At 41.5% G+C, this 14,554-nt stretch overlaps 1 long non-coding RNA gene across 1 annotated transcript; it reads left to right on the top strand.

The window, feature by feature from the left end:
- Positions 1-465: 465 nt before the first annotated feature.
- LOC310793847 lies at positions 466-7,864 on the top strand. Its single transcript, XR_014553542.1, has 4 exons — positions 466-520; positions 1,972-2,040; positions 3,495-3,650; positions 6,692-7,864. It is a non-coding gene; the product is annotated as an uncharacterized lncRNA (long non-coding RNA).
- Positions 7,865-14,554: the final 6,690 nt, after the last annotated feature.

Raw genomic sequence — 14,554 nt, forward strand, 5'->3', positions numbered from 1 at the left:
AGCAAGCTGTATTGATTGAGCATCTAAACATCAGTCAGAGGCAACAAAGGTGTCACACCCAAACCATGTGCCAGGACATCAGCCTGTGTTGCATTGCTGTAATCAGAATTATTATGTGCTTGGAAACCATTGTACATGCTATGTACACAATACTATTTCAATACTATTTTCTTTTTCTATGTCTTGCAATTGAACATGACTGTTTTAAACAACCTGCCCAGTGTTGCCAAAGCTAAACTGGTGTCTGGTATCAGATATTGATTTACAAGCTCTAAATACATTCAAAATGTCAACATTTATCAGCAAGTAGTTGGTATGATCTCCGGGCAATCGTTGATTTATATGTCTTGCTCTTATAAAATAGCTGCTGTGACTGACCTTTTCTCTAATAACCTGGGACTTTTTCATCCATTTGCTCTCCGTAATTTCCCTCTTCCTCTCTCTCTTTCTCTCTTTGCCTACCAGCCCAGGTTATCCTGTTGATTCTACCCTCAATCTTGTCGTGCTCTTCCCAGCAATGGTAATTGAGAATTTGATACTCTGTCATTATACACCGATAAAGCATGAATTCATGGGCCAGAGTTCACCACCAAGGGGCTGAGGGGGAAGTCCACAACAACTAATGAAACCCAGCAATTCTCATTAATCCTGGTGTGACCATGGCTACCTGTACCATCAACCCTGTCAAATGTCAAATCCTTCCTTTCCAAACAAAATCTGTTTTCATGATGGGAGGACCTTTGTTTAATCTGCCATCAGCTTCTAGATTTATTTAGGGTTTGATTAGCCTCAATGCCTGATATACTGTATTAGCAGTAATATGTCTCCCAAAGGATGCATTCCAGAAAGCAGGTTAAATGACTACACAGATTTTTGCAGTGTTGGGCAAGCAACTTTGAAAATGTAGTAAGCTAAGCTGCCAGCTACTCTACATTAAAATATAGCTTCACTACTTTGAAGCTATCCCCAGTAAAATGTAGTCGGAATGAGATGTTTGGAGCGGGGGAGTCTGGTGCAGCGCACAGGTCCTAGACCTGGTGAGACGAGGGAGGAGCCCGGCCGGGTGGCAACCCACAGAGCCCGGTCCCTCTACGTACCAGAGCCCTTCCCCCCCCCGGTCCCGGCAGAGTAGTTCCGGAGCAGCGGATTGAGTGGCCCTGACCGCGTGACCACCTTCAACCCTTCCTAGAGGGCTGACCGTGGGTAGCTACTGGGACGTAAGTTGGGGCTTGGCCAGCCCCGGCTGGGTCACCTGGGCGAGGGTGTATGATGTTGCGAGACCCGAAACATCCAATGACCCCAGGGTACATCACTGAGGATACGTCCCAGTTGCATCCATGCAATGTTTTTTCATTATATAGCACGCTCAGCTACAGGCTCCATGCCAAAATAAAAGTAGCTTGCTACTTTACATTGTGTGTGTGTGTGTGTGTGTGTGTGTGTGTGTGTGTGTGTGTGTGTGTGTGTGTGTGTGTGTGAGGGAAAACACTTTGAATTCAACCTATTTCTAGATTTATTAGTGTTGGGCAAGCTACTTTGACAATATGGTGAGCTAAGCTACCAGCTACTCTACATTAAAAATAAGCTTCACTACATTTAAGCTATCCCCAGAGAAATGTAGCACGCTAGCAACAAATAGCTTCACTATTTGTTGCTAGCTACTGCCCAACACTGGAATTTTCCCAACCCATAGTTTAGACTAGAGAAATCTGGGATTTTAGATTCCAAAAAGTTCGATTAGATGAACTCCAGGTCAGTTACCATGGTAAGTTACACTCTGAAGCTACCCCGCTCGGTAGCAGCCTCACTTGAACTAACCTCAAGTAATTGGTCGGAAAACCTGTCAGCCTGCAGCTTTTTACTTGGGAGACAGGTCATATTATTCACAGTCACATGATCCAGTGACTGACTGAATATGGTTGAGAATTAAATTTGCAATATCAAATAATGGTTTGCTTTTTACTTCACTAGGACAACGGAGAAATTGTGTGTGCGCCTCCCTCGACCACCGACCCCCCAGGCACTTCTGCTGAATCTCAGGTGGGTTATCAGAAAATGCTTATTTCTATAAACAGAATCTGTATCAGCTGTGCAGCACTACCAACTTCTTGCTGTACAGGAAAGTGCATTGCGTTGTTTCTCTGTTGCAGCCCCATTATGCAACTTTTTCTTTACGTTAATATAATGCCTTTTAAATCATTTTGATGGAACACACGCTGACTTCTAATAGATAGACTGGGATTTCTATCATTCCCACTCTGCACCCTGAATGCCTGTTCCCCACAGCATGTAAACTTTAGGGCTTTTCTACTGACACCTTTGGCCACAACAAGTCATGCCGTTCCGCGCTGATTTCGGTTTCCATTATATCTTTGTATGTGCCAAGTCGTCCTTGGCCACGATCGAGATGGACCCGCCTCTAAGAAAGCTGCACACCCGACTGCCCAACCGCAGTGTTCATGAGTGTTCTCTCATCTGTTTCGGTTTGTACTTTCGGATATCTGCTTTATTTCATTCCCTCATCTCTCAGAGCCGTGTCATGTTAATGCTGAGCTGATGAAAGCATTTCTTAACCCCTTTGTACTAAAAATATTATATTTGCACTACCAAACTAACGGAGGGCATTTATTAGAAAGGGCTTTAAAGGAAATGCAATGTTTATCCACCATTCCACCCGTGACTTATGATACTTTCGATTAGGCTTTGGTCGGTACTAAGGTATTACGGTATACCATGTATTTAAAAATACTGACAGTATGATTTTCAATACATCAAAACCATATTCTATTTTGTTCAGGCAAAATAGTTGCAACTGTCCTTGCCTGTGCTCAGCTTAGCCTAAATTATTTTCAATCATTTTTTATTTTTTTTCGCCATTTGTAGGCTACCTTACTAATAGGCAAGCATATATGTGTTACAAGCAACACTATATTGTGTGAGACCCAGGCTTGCCCATAACAGTGTCCATTCCATTAGACATTCGTTCAATTGTCAGTCTCCATTGAGGACATTTAAATACTTTTCTGAAAAATAGAAGTTGCAACTTTTTCACTCATGGACCTGAATTTATATACCGTATATAACAGAATAATTATTTGGAGGTAGAAAAGAAACACTTTGCACAATTGGCTGGTTACTCCAAGGTTACTTAAGTTACTTACTACAAGGCTGATACCTGAATGAGAAGAGTAGCATGTAGGTGAGGGTGCAGTTTCCCCAAATAGTGGGGCTTTAATGTTGATGTCCCACCACAAGCTGTGACTTTGGGTTGTGACTTGTGATTTAACTTGTGTTTTAACGTCTCATTTCCACTTGTGCAATTGTAAATCAATTTGATTCACACATGTTTTGCTTGTTTGGTGTAGGCTAGGTTGCTGTAGTGTTTGTGTTTTTATAGCACTTGATAGCATCCTGGACTGTGTATATGTATTCAACGTATTTTCCAATAAGGCCTGATGTTTTATATAAAGCATATTTCATGATCTCTTTGACAGGTGATGGTGGGAAGTCTTGTGTTAAACAGACTGCGCTCTAGATTGGAGCAGGCCTGTCAGCGACAGCCCTTGGACGTGGACTATGTTGAGTTTATCTGCCGGAGTGAAATGACTCTAATAAACTCACTCTCTGCTCGCTTAGACTTCCCACAGGAGGTAAGTTCACTGCTCTTTCTTCCATGTGCCTTGATATCTCAGCAACCTCGCTGACATGGACACAAAGTGGCATTGTCAGACAATCGAATGCACATTCCCAAGCAAGAGTATGTTGAATTAAAAGGCAGAAGTCACTATACTTATTCTAACCATTTGAAAGCGGTGCTATTCCTTAACTGCCCTTGTATGTAAATGGAACTCGTTCTTCTTTATTCATTTCATGGATTATGTCTGGGGCATATTTTCACCTTTATCGAATAATAACAATTAAATGTATTTTGTATAGCTGCTTTTCAATGACTCAAAGACGCTGACAATCTCGAGTCCACAGTAAACAGAAAAAAACAAACATACAAATAACACAACTAATCGGGTGGAGGGGAGTTGAGGGGGCGTGACATGGGCGGAAGATGTGGTTAAGGGTAGGGTAGGTTGTACGCTTGGGAGAACAGGTAGGTCTTGAGTCGGGATTTGAAAGTGGAGAGTGAGGGTGAGTCTCTGACAGGCTTGTGAAGAGAGTTCCAAAGTCGTGGTGCTGCTCTCGAGAATGCTCGATCTCCAAAGCTGTGGAATTTGTATGGAGGAACAGTGAGCGAAACAGTGGATGAGGATCGGAGGGTTTGGGTGGGGCGATGGGAGAGGAGGAGGTTAGTCAGATAAGGGGGGCGCCAGGCTGTGGTGGGCTTTGAAGGTGATGCGTTGTTTGATGAGGAGCTATGGAGAGAGTGGAGAACTGTAGGTGTCTTTTTTTGGCCTTTATTACGTAGGAAAGTTGTAGACAGGAGAGAGGGGGGATGACAGGCGGCAGAGGGCCATAACTTCATCCACTCTACAACTGCAGAATATTGTTTCTTTTTTTGGTGTAACATTGTACTGACAGTAGTCAGTGTCAGAGGGTGTTATATTAACACATTGACTGCCAGCCATTTTTTTTTTGCTGTAGGTAGCTTTTGCCAAGCCGTTTTTTGAGGATTCTGGCTCATTTTACAAGAGCCGAGGATTCTTTTCTGCTTGGAGTTTGTCAACACAAAGTTCACAAAAGTACTAATAGAATGTGTGCTTTCTCTGTCTAAAAGAGTTAGTTTGTAGAGTTAGTAGTTATGTAGATATTAGCCGTTGAGTACAGCATGGTTTTAGCGTCTGAGAGTGAAAGCTGAGATAATCGCAGTTTTGTGAAATTCAATCAAACAGGCAGAACAGTCACTTTAACCATTTATTTTTGACATCAGTGAGAGATCAGACATCTAAACAATATAGTTCCGAACGCCCTCTCCTTCAACTCCTCCCTCCGTGGGCGTGTCTAGTGGCTTTCAGCCTGCGTTTGTCACAAGCGAGTGCTCTGCTGCTGCTGCTGCTGCTGCGAGTTTGAGCAGCCTCCCTCCCTGGCAGCGAGTTTGAGCAGCCTCCCTCCCTGGCAGCAAGTGTGGATAGGTCTCACTCGTCTCTTGGGTTTGAGAGCCCCGATGAAGCCCCGTGCGACTCTAGGCTTTATGCTGCCCACCCAGTCCATTTCTGGAACCCCCCACCGCAGCAGCGCGAAAGCGTCCCCGCCTACAGTATGAGAATGAGGCTCGTTCGTTTCTGACTGTAAAATCGCCAAGCCATTTCCTTGAGAATGGAGGAAGCAGCCGCCTTGGTTGACTTTCTCTCTGTCGGGAGAGGACCGTCGCCACCTAGCTGGTCGGTAAAATAGATTATACACATTCAATACTTCCAATATCTCCATAGGAGACGCGGGGAACATTGATCCACGTAGCACCGTCAAAAAAAAGAAAATCGATTTTTTTGACGTATTAACACATTGAATGCCAGCCATGTTTTCATTCCTGTAGGTAAGTTGTGCCAGGGGTGTTTTTGACGATTCTGGCTCATTTTAGAACAGCCGAGGATTCTTTTCTGTTAAGAATTCATGAACATCAATCATCTAAAAATAACTAATAGAATGTGTGCTTTCTCTGTCTAAAAGAGTTAGTTTGCAGAGTTAGTAGTTATGTAGATATTAGCCGTTGAGTACAGCATGGTTTCAGCGTCTGGAAATTTATTCAGAGATAAATGGCTTTTTGTGAAACAGTCACTTTAACCATTCATTTTTGGCATCAGTAAGACCGTCAGACATTCTAAACAATAGTTTTGAACAGTAATTTCCTCCATAACAACAGGAAACACCCCTCTCATTCAAACTCCTCCCTCCGTGTGTCTTCTCCTCCTTCCTCCTGGCTCTAACAGCGGGCGTGTCAGAAGCGCGTTGCTGCTGCCTGCCTGCCTGTCTGCCTGTCGGGCAAGACGAGTCTGAAATGGATTACTGTAAAATCGCGTCGCCATTTCCTTGAATGGCTTGCTTCCGCGGTGTGTGTGTGTGTGTGTGTGTGTGTGTGTGTGTGTGTGTGTGTGTGTGTGTGTGTGTGTGTGTGTGTGTGTGTGTGTTCGCGCGTTGCTGCGCGGCTCTGGGGGGAAGGGATCTCTGTCCGTTCTGTGTGTGTGTGTCCGGGCTTCTGACTGTAAAATCGCCAAGCCATTTCCGCGGGAGGCGGCTGCTTTTGTGGCTTTTGGGTCCCGTGGCTGTGACTTCTCTCGGTCTCTGTCGCCACTTAGTGGTCGGTAAAATAGATTACACACATGCTCTTGCTCCAAATAGTTATCTCGAAGATGTAAAAGGGGTTGATTGATGTCCCACTGTCAAAAAAAAAAAATCTTTATGTAAGACGAGTTAGTCCGTCCTTGGCACTTAAGCGCTGGATTATGTAAGACGAGTTAGGTCGTCTATGGCACTTAATGAGTTAATACGTCAATGGCAGTCAACCGTTGGATTATTTTTGACGTATTAATACGTCAATGGCAGTGAACGTGTTAATCACTATTATCATTTTAAACTTTGCAGCCCTAAGCCGAAATAGATAAAATAACAATCCTGTTGTTTGAAATATGAATACAATTGTTTTATGCTCTAAAATTATCTTACTCTGCTTTGACAATTGAGGCCTGTGAATGAATGAATGAATGACTATGTTGACTTTTAGTGACAAATATAAACTTTATTTAAGGTACTTGAAGGCCTTTCCCAGCTGGTCACCCTCATCGACAATGAAATCAATGGGAGAAGAACAGCACACCAAAGCTGGTTGTTTCCAAAGAATACCTCCGGGACCTGATCCAGACAGACCTGCCTGTCCACTGTCCAAACCTGCTTGGGAAACTTGTGCAGTTCTGGGTGGGCTGGAATGTGCTTCCCAGTGCCGACTCCGCAGGATGGCTTCGCATACCCAAAGTCTTCAACCTGCTTCAACCTGCTTAAACTCCCAGAACGTTACAAAGACTACGAAAGATTTGAAGAGGAAATCCTTGCCGCTATCGCGAGTGTTGATGTTGACCCGGGTTATGGACTGTCGTAAGGAGATGCATATATGTTCTTGTTTAATTGTTAATGAGTTTATTTCTGCAATAACTGCATTTATGGTTCCGTTTTAACGTTTGGTGAGGCATGCTTGATCAGAGATACTCAAGTCATTTTTTGCAAGTCTAAGTCAAGTCTCAAGTCTTTGAGCTCAAGTCCAAGTCAAGTCTCAAGTCTTTGAGGGGCAAGTCCAAGTCAAGTCTCTCAAAAAAAAAACATTCAAAAAATATTTTCTTTAAATCTGAATTTTTTGGACGTTTTAGTCCGAGTGAAATGTTATGTAGTCTCTCCTGTTGTCATTGTCCATTTCTGTTCTTATTTGTAGGATTTGAATCATGGGTGGTATTTTACACCAGTGGTATGGGGGTCCGGGGACCCCCTGGCACTTGCCTGGGGTTCCGCGAAAAGTTTTCAAGAAAATAAAAATGAAAGCTTTTTTTTGCAAAATCTTCATAGTTCAATGAAAATATTTTATCCTTTGAATCTAAAATGGTTCATGGATTACATTCTAATCTAACAAACCTATCAATTTAAAAGTAAAGCACGTTACCGTGGAAACAATAAAGCTTAGCCCAAAATCACAAATCAGAATGAGGGGGTCCCCGGTATATGTTCCATCTTGTAAGTGGTCTTTGGCTGAAAAACATTTTGACCACTAGATGGTAGTATGTACCTAGTCTTCTATGAGGTAATGCTGATCTCAGGTGTCAAGCTCACAGGTGAATGGGAATTTTAACATAGGTCTTAGCCTAAGTGTAGAGAATAATTGTCAAGCCACTCTGTTAAACAGCAAATCATGTGGATCACTTCACGATCATGTTAATTGCATCAAGGAAATCTATTTCTGTCTGCAACATCATTCTACAATAAATGAAAACCTCAAAGATACATCATTGTTTGGACATTCACTCACTAACTGGGTAGACTGGCTACACACTGGGTCAATAACATTCATTTTCACATTATGCAAGTGAGCACCAATATGAAAATCTTGGCCAATACCGATAACCAACATTAACATTGCCGTTATGGCTGATAACAGATATTTACCTATGTCGATATGATCTGTATAAAAGCAAGTTTTGATGATAATCATATTTTGTACATACTGAAACACATGTAAACACTGAATTTGAAAAACAAGAAGAATCCCTACAGACTGTAGGAAAAAAGCAATAGTCAAATAAATAGTGCAGTGTTCATAAGAGCGACATACCAGAGGTGACTGATATCTGACATCACTACAGTAGGGACTTAGCAACAGCTTGATAATGACATTTTTTTTTTCAAGATTTATTTTATTTTTCGTACAGTTGCTCATTCGTTGACAATATTACAGATCCATAAACATCTCTGCTTGAGCACACGCACATTGCGTAAAATAAAACAAGACAAAATAAACAAATAAATCCCAACCGCATCCCTCCCCCCACCCATCTCCCTTGTATGTTGATAATGACATTATGTGAGACATTCAGTCGACAGATATTTATACAGTAGGCTACATCAGATTCCTCAACAGTGCCTGGAAGGTGTTAACACATGCCGTGACAAACATCTCACTTGCAGAGCTCCATCTAGGTCTCCTGAGCAATATTCTCATGGCATTATATGCCACTTCAAGTCTGTGCATGCTTGACCTCCGACTCCTATAATCTGACCACAGGTGAGCAGTGTAGAGTGGTGTGCAGTATGCTCTAAACAGAGACACCTTCACTCCATCTGTACACATGTTAAACTTCATCTGACAATTGCTCTGAAATAAAATGACCTAGATATTTAACATTATCACAAACAGTAAGGTTATTATCAGACAATTTAAAAACAGGAAATGTCAAGCATTTGTCCTCTTTGGTCCTGCAAATTAAGACAACACTTACTGGCATTGTATTTGATATCATGTACCAAACCATATTCAGTACATATTGTGAGGAGCTGCTGGAGACCAGCACTACTTGGGCTCAGAACAACAAGATCATCTGTGTACATTAAATGGTTCACTAGGGTATTACCAATAAGGCACCCAGTGTTACAACCATTCAGTTGCTTGGACAAATCATCAACATACAGATTAAAAAGAACTGGGAAGGGATAAGATTCCACCTTGACGGACCCCATTACTAACCCCAAAAAGGGTTGATATGTTGCTCCATTTAACTTGCATAGTCTGATGGGCATACCAAAAGGCCAGAATCCTAACAATATAGCTGGGCAAACCTCTTTGACATAGCATGAGTTTTTTTTATGGTTGACGGTCAAAGGCTTTAGAAGCATCAATAAAACATAAAAGAAATTAGAGGTTTTGCCATCTGTATTTGTTTACAATTTCCTTTAAGGCATACAGAGGTCAGTGTGCCATTTGCTTTAAAACCAAACTGCTTGTCTGTGGAGTAGATTAACTCCTTAACTCTGTCCAGCAGAATTCTCTCCAGGACTTTTGACAGTATATATTATATTAAGTTGATATCTGAAGCAACTTGTTGTTAATGTTTTATTTGTTTATTTAATGTTGACTTTCAACTGAAAATATTATTTTACTCATCAGCAATGGTGCATTTTGTATAGTCTAGACTAGCCATCTTGTCTCAGTTGTTGAGATCAAATAATCATTATCCCCTAGGCATCCAGGAAGTTAGTGAAACTATACAGTAAGCATTCCTGCATAACCCAAGAGTCTGTTGGGTTGGCCTGCATTCATGGGAACCAGTCTGTGAGCGGCCACACTCCAGTCAACTTTCTGGAGCTGTCGCTTTCTTTTTCTGAAAGACATCTGGAAAACACTTATGGCTAAACAATAACAAATTGGCAAACACATATTTTTAAACATCCTTATCATCTCATGAGTGCAAATGATCACCAAAGATGAAACTACAACATTTAAAAGGCTTTACTTGGTAAACAATGTTTAATAGTTTTTATCCACAATTACAATCACAAGGACAAACAATGTCCCCCCCACCCCAAAAAACATTTTTCAATAGTAAATTGCTATGTATACAGATGTAGTGTTCATAGTGTAAATGTTTTGATTATATTTTAGGAATAAATGTATATATTACTTTACACTTCATAGAACTTGTCTTGATCCCGCAATACATTGCACTGCCGGGATTGCCCACCAAATTACTGTTCTCAATCTTCCCTTGTTTATTAAAGCAGCATGATCACAAATATCAAATGTTTGATGCACCCAATACATACTGTTGTACTATACTTTAAGATTCTACTATTCTACTACTATTCACTGTTTTTCAAGCATGCAGCGTGCTGCACTCGAGCAGCCAGGCATGAAGTGGGTATGGTGTGAGCAAGGTGTGAGCGGGACAGGGCAGCACCGGGCAAAACAGAGCGAGGCGTGGACAAAACACAGTGTTTCTGGTGTGAGTTTCAATGACTAGAAGTTAGCCCAATAGAATGTAGTGCATATACTTGGTAATAGCTTTCACTCTCTCCTGTTATCTCCCCATCTACATATATTTGTGGTGTTCAGCTGCGTCGAGGAGCTGCACACCAGCTGTGATCTTCATCCACATAGGCTGATGCGGTGAGCACTCCACTGGCTGATATCCCGATCAGCCCCGGGACTGAGACTGGTGGAGATGTTACGGGAGGAGAGATGAGGGAGAGATGCCTGAAGGATCTATAAGGGCAGAAATTAAATATAAACAGTTTGTTTTGAACCCACAGCATATTACTAAACAGAAAGCTTAGTGATGGGAGTCACTACCTATTGAATATTGGCCATGCATGCTGTGGAAATGATCCACAATGCCCCAAACATATCTCACAAGGGCAAAAAAAAGCCCTTAAAAGTGTATTTTTCCTACCCTGCTCCACAACATAACATTATGTAATACAACATTGTTATACAACATTATAACATTTAAATTCCCAAAATATTCAAGACCTGTAAATTATTAGATTCATTTTTAATGCGTTTCCAGACTTTCCACACCTGTGTAGGTACCCTGTGAACACAGGCCAAGATCAAGTAATGTAGCTGAAGAATAATTTGCGGGTAGATCATCATGATTAGATATAATTTTAGTATTCATTAATGCTGTCAAGTAAAAAAAAAAAGTTTGTTTCATATCAATATTAATTTCAGCTGAATTATTATTTTCCAAGGACAGGAAAAATGTGTAACAAAACAAGAGCTTCAACATAATATTGCCTGTGTACTTGTATTGCCTTATTACCGACTCTGGTAGAGTGGCTTGTTGTTTCTGTCCTGCTGTCCTCTGTGTCTTCTGCTGTCAGATGTGACTCCTGGCCAGTGCCAGACAGGGTTGTATCTGGTTGAGGATGGCTGTAACACATGAGAAAATGATTTAACAGTTTGCTCTTACTACCTTCTTCCATGCAAAACAAGACTAGAACCTATCCCTGATGCATTTATTCAGGACCAGGCATGTCCAAAGTCCGGCCCTGGGGCCAATTGTGGCCCGTGGACAGATTTTTTTATTGGTTAATCAAGCAAGTTCAATTTGCATTTGTTTCCTTCACCTAACAATGACAGCACTATCATACAGTTTGTAGAAACACCAGGTAGGAACAGCACATGCAGAACTACTGTTTTCAGATGGCAAACAAAGTACAATTGTATGTGATTTTTATTTATATTTTTTAATAACACCCATATGAGGTGAGAAGCACCTGCACGGCCGCCTCACCCCCAATTCAAAAAAGTTTGGACAATCCTGCACTAGATGGACAATGTCGGCGTGGCAGAGAGAGAGACAGTTAGACCAGACTCAAATGGGGGTCCGTGGCACTTTGCCAGGGGGTCCACGAAAAGTGTTCAGGAAAATAAAAATAAAAACTTTTTGTGTGTGTGCAAAAGCTTCATAGTTCAACTAAAACATTGTAGGCCTATGCTTTAAATTTAAAATGTTTATTGTCTTATATACTTGTGCCTGCTTCAATAAAATTGTCTCTCCCTGTCCCTGATCACTCACCTGTGTACTCCCTCGGCTGGGTGTAATTTTCAACCAGGAACTCCTAGGTCAGCTGATTCCTACTGAATTGACCAAAACAGTTCAATAATTGCAACCCTGTCAAAATCTTATTGCTATGCTAGTTATTGTTATTAGTTATAGTATGAGTATTAGTTGACCAATTCTATGGGTCAGTCATAATTTTGTAGAAAGAATGCTACTGTCTGAAACTCATTCAAAAGAATCCATCCTTACATAATGAAAAATTAAATTGTTGATATTAACACTTCAAGAGACAAAGTAGTAATAATTTTGTTTGATATTTTTTCTAACTAATGGATTGCGTGAGCATTGAACACGTCACGGTGGCGCAGTGGAAGGCTCGGATGATGCCCTCCTCCACGTACGGCTTCAACTGCTTCAGGAACTCCGCGGCTGCCGCGACCTGGAGACAGAGGAATAGAAGGAAAGGTCTGAGGATGGAGATATCGCATTAACTGTGATAGACTAGATATCAGAAGGAACAGCCTCCATGCAATCCTACACCACCGGCTTGTTTTATAGCTCTTTGGAATCTCAATGTTGTATTGGCAACATACTGCCTTCTTATAACACTTAAGCCATTACATTCCCATTAGTGGACAGACTGCTGCCATGGCAACAGAAACAACACCATTAAAATACAGCCATGGGCCATGGGGCTAAAATGGTTTTCCCCCACCATCTAGTCTCGTATCTATACTAGACTGTATCTATACTATCGACCCTACCCCATATTTATCTACATGATATTCATCCAAAAGAAAGGTTGTGATTTACAGGGAGGAAAAATAACAATATGAGGAAATGTAAGCTATGTATGAGGGAATACAAAGAAACACAAAACATTAAAAAGAAGAATAAAATAGAAATCAGATGAGAAACAAAAAATTGTCAAATATTGTAGGCCTAGGCTACTCACCAAGCTGGCCTCCCATCATGGTACCCAGGCCAGGCCAGTGTACACACCATTAACCACTGACAACTTGATGGAGGACAGACCAGCTGCAAATAACAAGGCAAGTCACAACAACACTCACCTTTAAGAACGGGGTTTCCACGGTTCTCTGTGTCAGGGACATTGTGGGGCTGGATCTGGGCTCTCTGACTGCGGTGTCGGAGAAGATGACTTTGTCCAGGCTACGCTCCATCATGAGCAATGACTCGCACCCATTCCACGGCGTGCTAGTCAAACACAGGAGTACGTTCAGTGAGAGGCTGATCCCACCTAGATGCAAGGAGAGGCACAGGAAATCATTCCTGCCTGTGGCCATTGGACTCTGAAAACCTCTGCTCTAGGTTAGATAGCAAGCTACAATCTGCAGTGCTGTACACATGACTACATTAGAGCTATACAGAACTATACAGACACAGCACAGCTATAAACATGTCACGTGACAGACTTTACTGTAACAGGTATCAGCATGCCATCATTATATTATACTCTGATGATAACGTTTACACAGGAAATATGCAGCTAATGCAAATCAGTGACGCTGACCTTAGTTGGGTTATGTATCGCAATTTTTAAGCATAATAAAGTGGATTACATGGCGCCACTCTTCAATTCGACATGCATTGAATACACTGAGCAGTTACTCTGAGGGAATAAAATTACTATTATAACCTGAAACGCCTGTTATTGTCACTTTTGAACCGCAGCAAAACGGCATGCATTTGAATTGAGTTTGGCTAGCCCAAGGACGCTAACGTTAATTTAGACTATTTCACGATTTTAAGGCATGAATATGTATTCATTGCTTTAACGTTACTCGGCTGACCCGTACAACAGTAGCCCTACAGTAACGCCATATTCATATACATTTGATTGATTGATTGTTTGGAGTAGTAACGTTCATAGCTATCCGATAGCTAATGCTCCAGGGTCTTACAATAACGTCACATAGGCCGTCATGTCACGTTCAATATAATGACTGTTATTCTATTATTACTATTACTATTATACAAACGTGCCCTTTGTACTTGCAGATTTAACGTTAGTTCGTGACACTAGTTTGTGAGGCTGTGTGAAGTACCTCACTCATAACGCTACTAATACCAGCCAATCGCCTGACCCAGTACAACAGCAGACCTACAGTAACGCTATATAGCGTTAAATAATAAAATGTAATGATTCATTGACATACTAGCCAAAACCATGAGGTGTCGGACTCGTGAGGTATCGGACTAGGGGGCAGTCCCCAGCTAGCCAGGATACGTTAGCCAGCTACTAAATTAACTGTACTAAGACTGGACACAGTCTTTATAGCTTACGTGAGCTGTAACGTTAGAGTCAAATTACCCCTTACGCTAGCGGGTTAAATAGTGATTTAGTTTATTTTGGGAAATTGAATGAAGCAGCTAGCTAACATTAGCTAACCTAGCTAGCGTCAGTTAGCTCACTGGGAAAGCCTGTGTAGTAACATGCTATGAAATGGCTCCCTGGTCGTGCAGTTAAATGTCTCATAAAACCAACAAAACTTCTACTTTATGTCGATTTACTTCAAGTGGCCACTTACCTGAAGCTCGTATTCCTT

This window comes from Poromitra crassiceps (genome assembly GCF_964638095.1).
Source record: "Poromitra crassiceps genome assembly, chromosome: 19".
NCBI lineage: Eukaryota > Metazoa > Chordata > Actinopteri > Beryciformes > Melamphaidae > Poromitra > Poromitra crassiceps.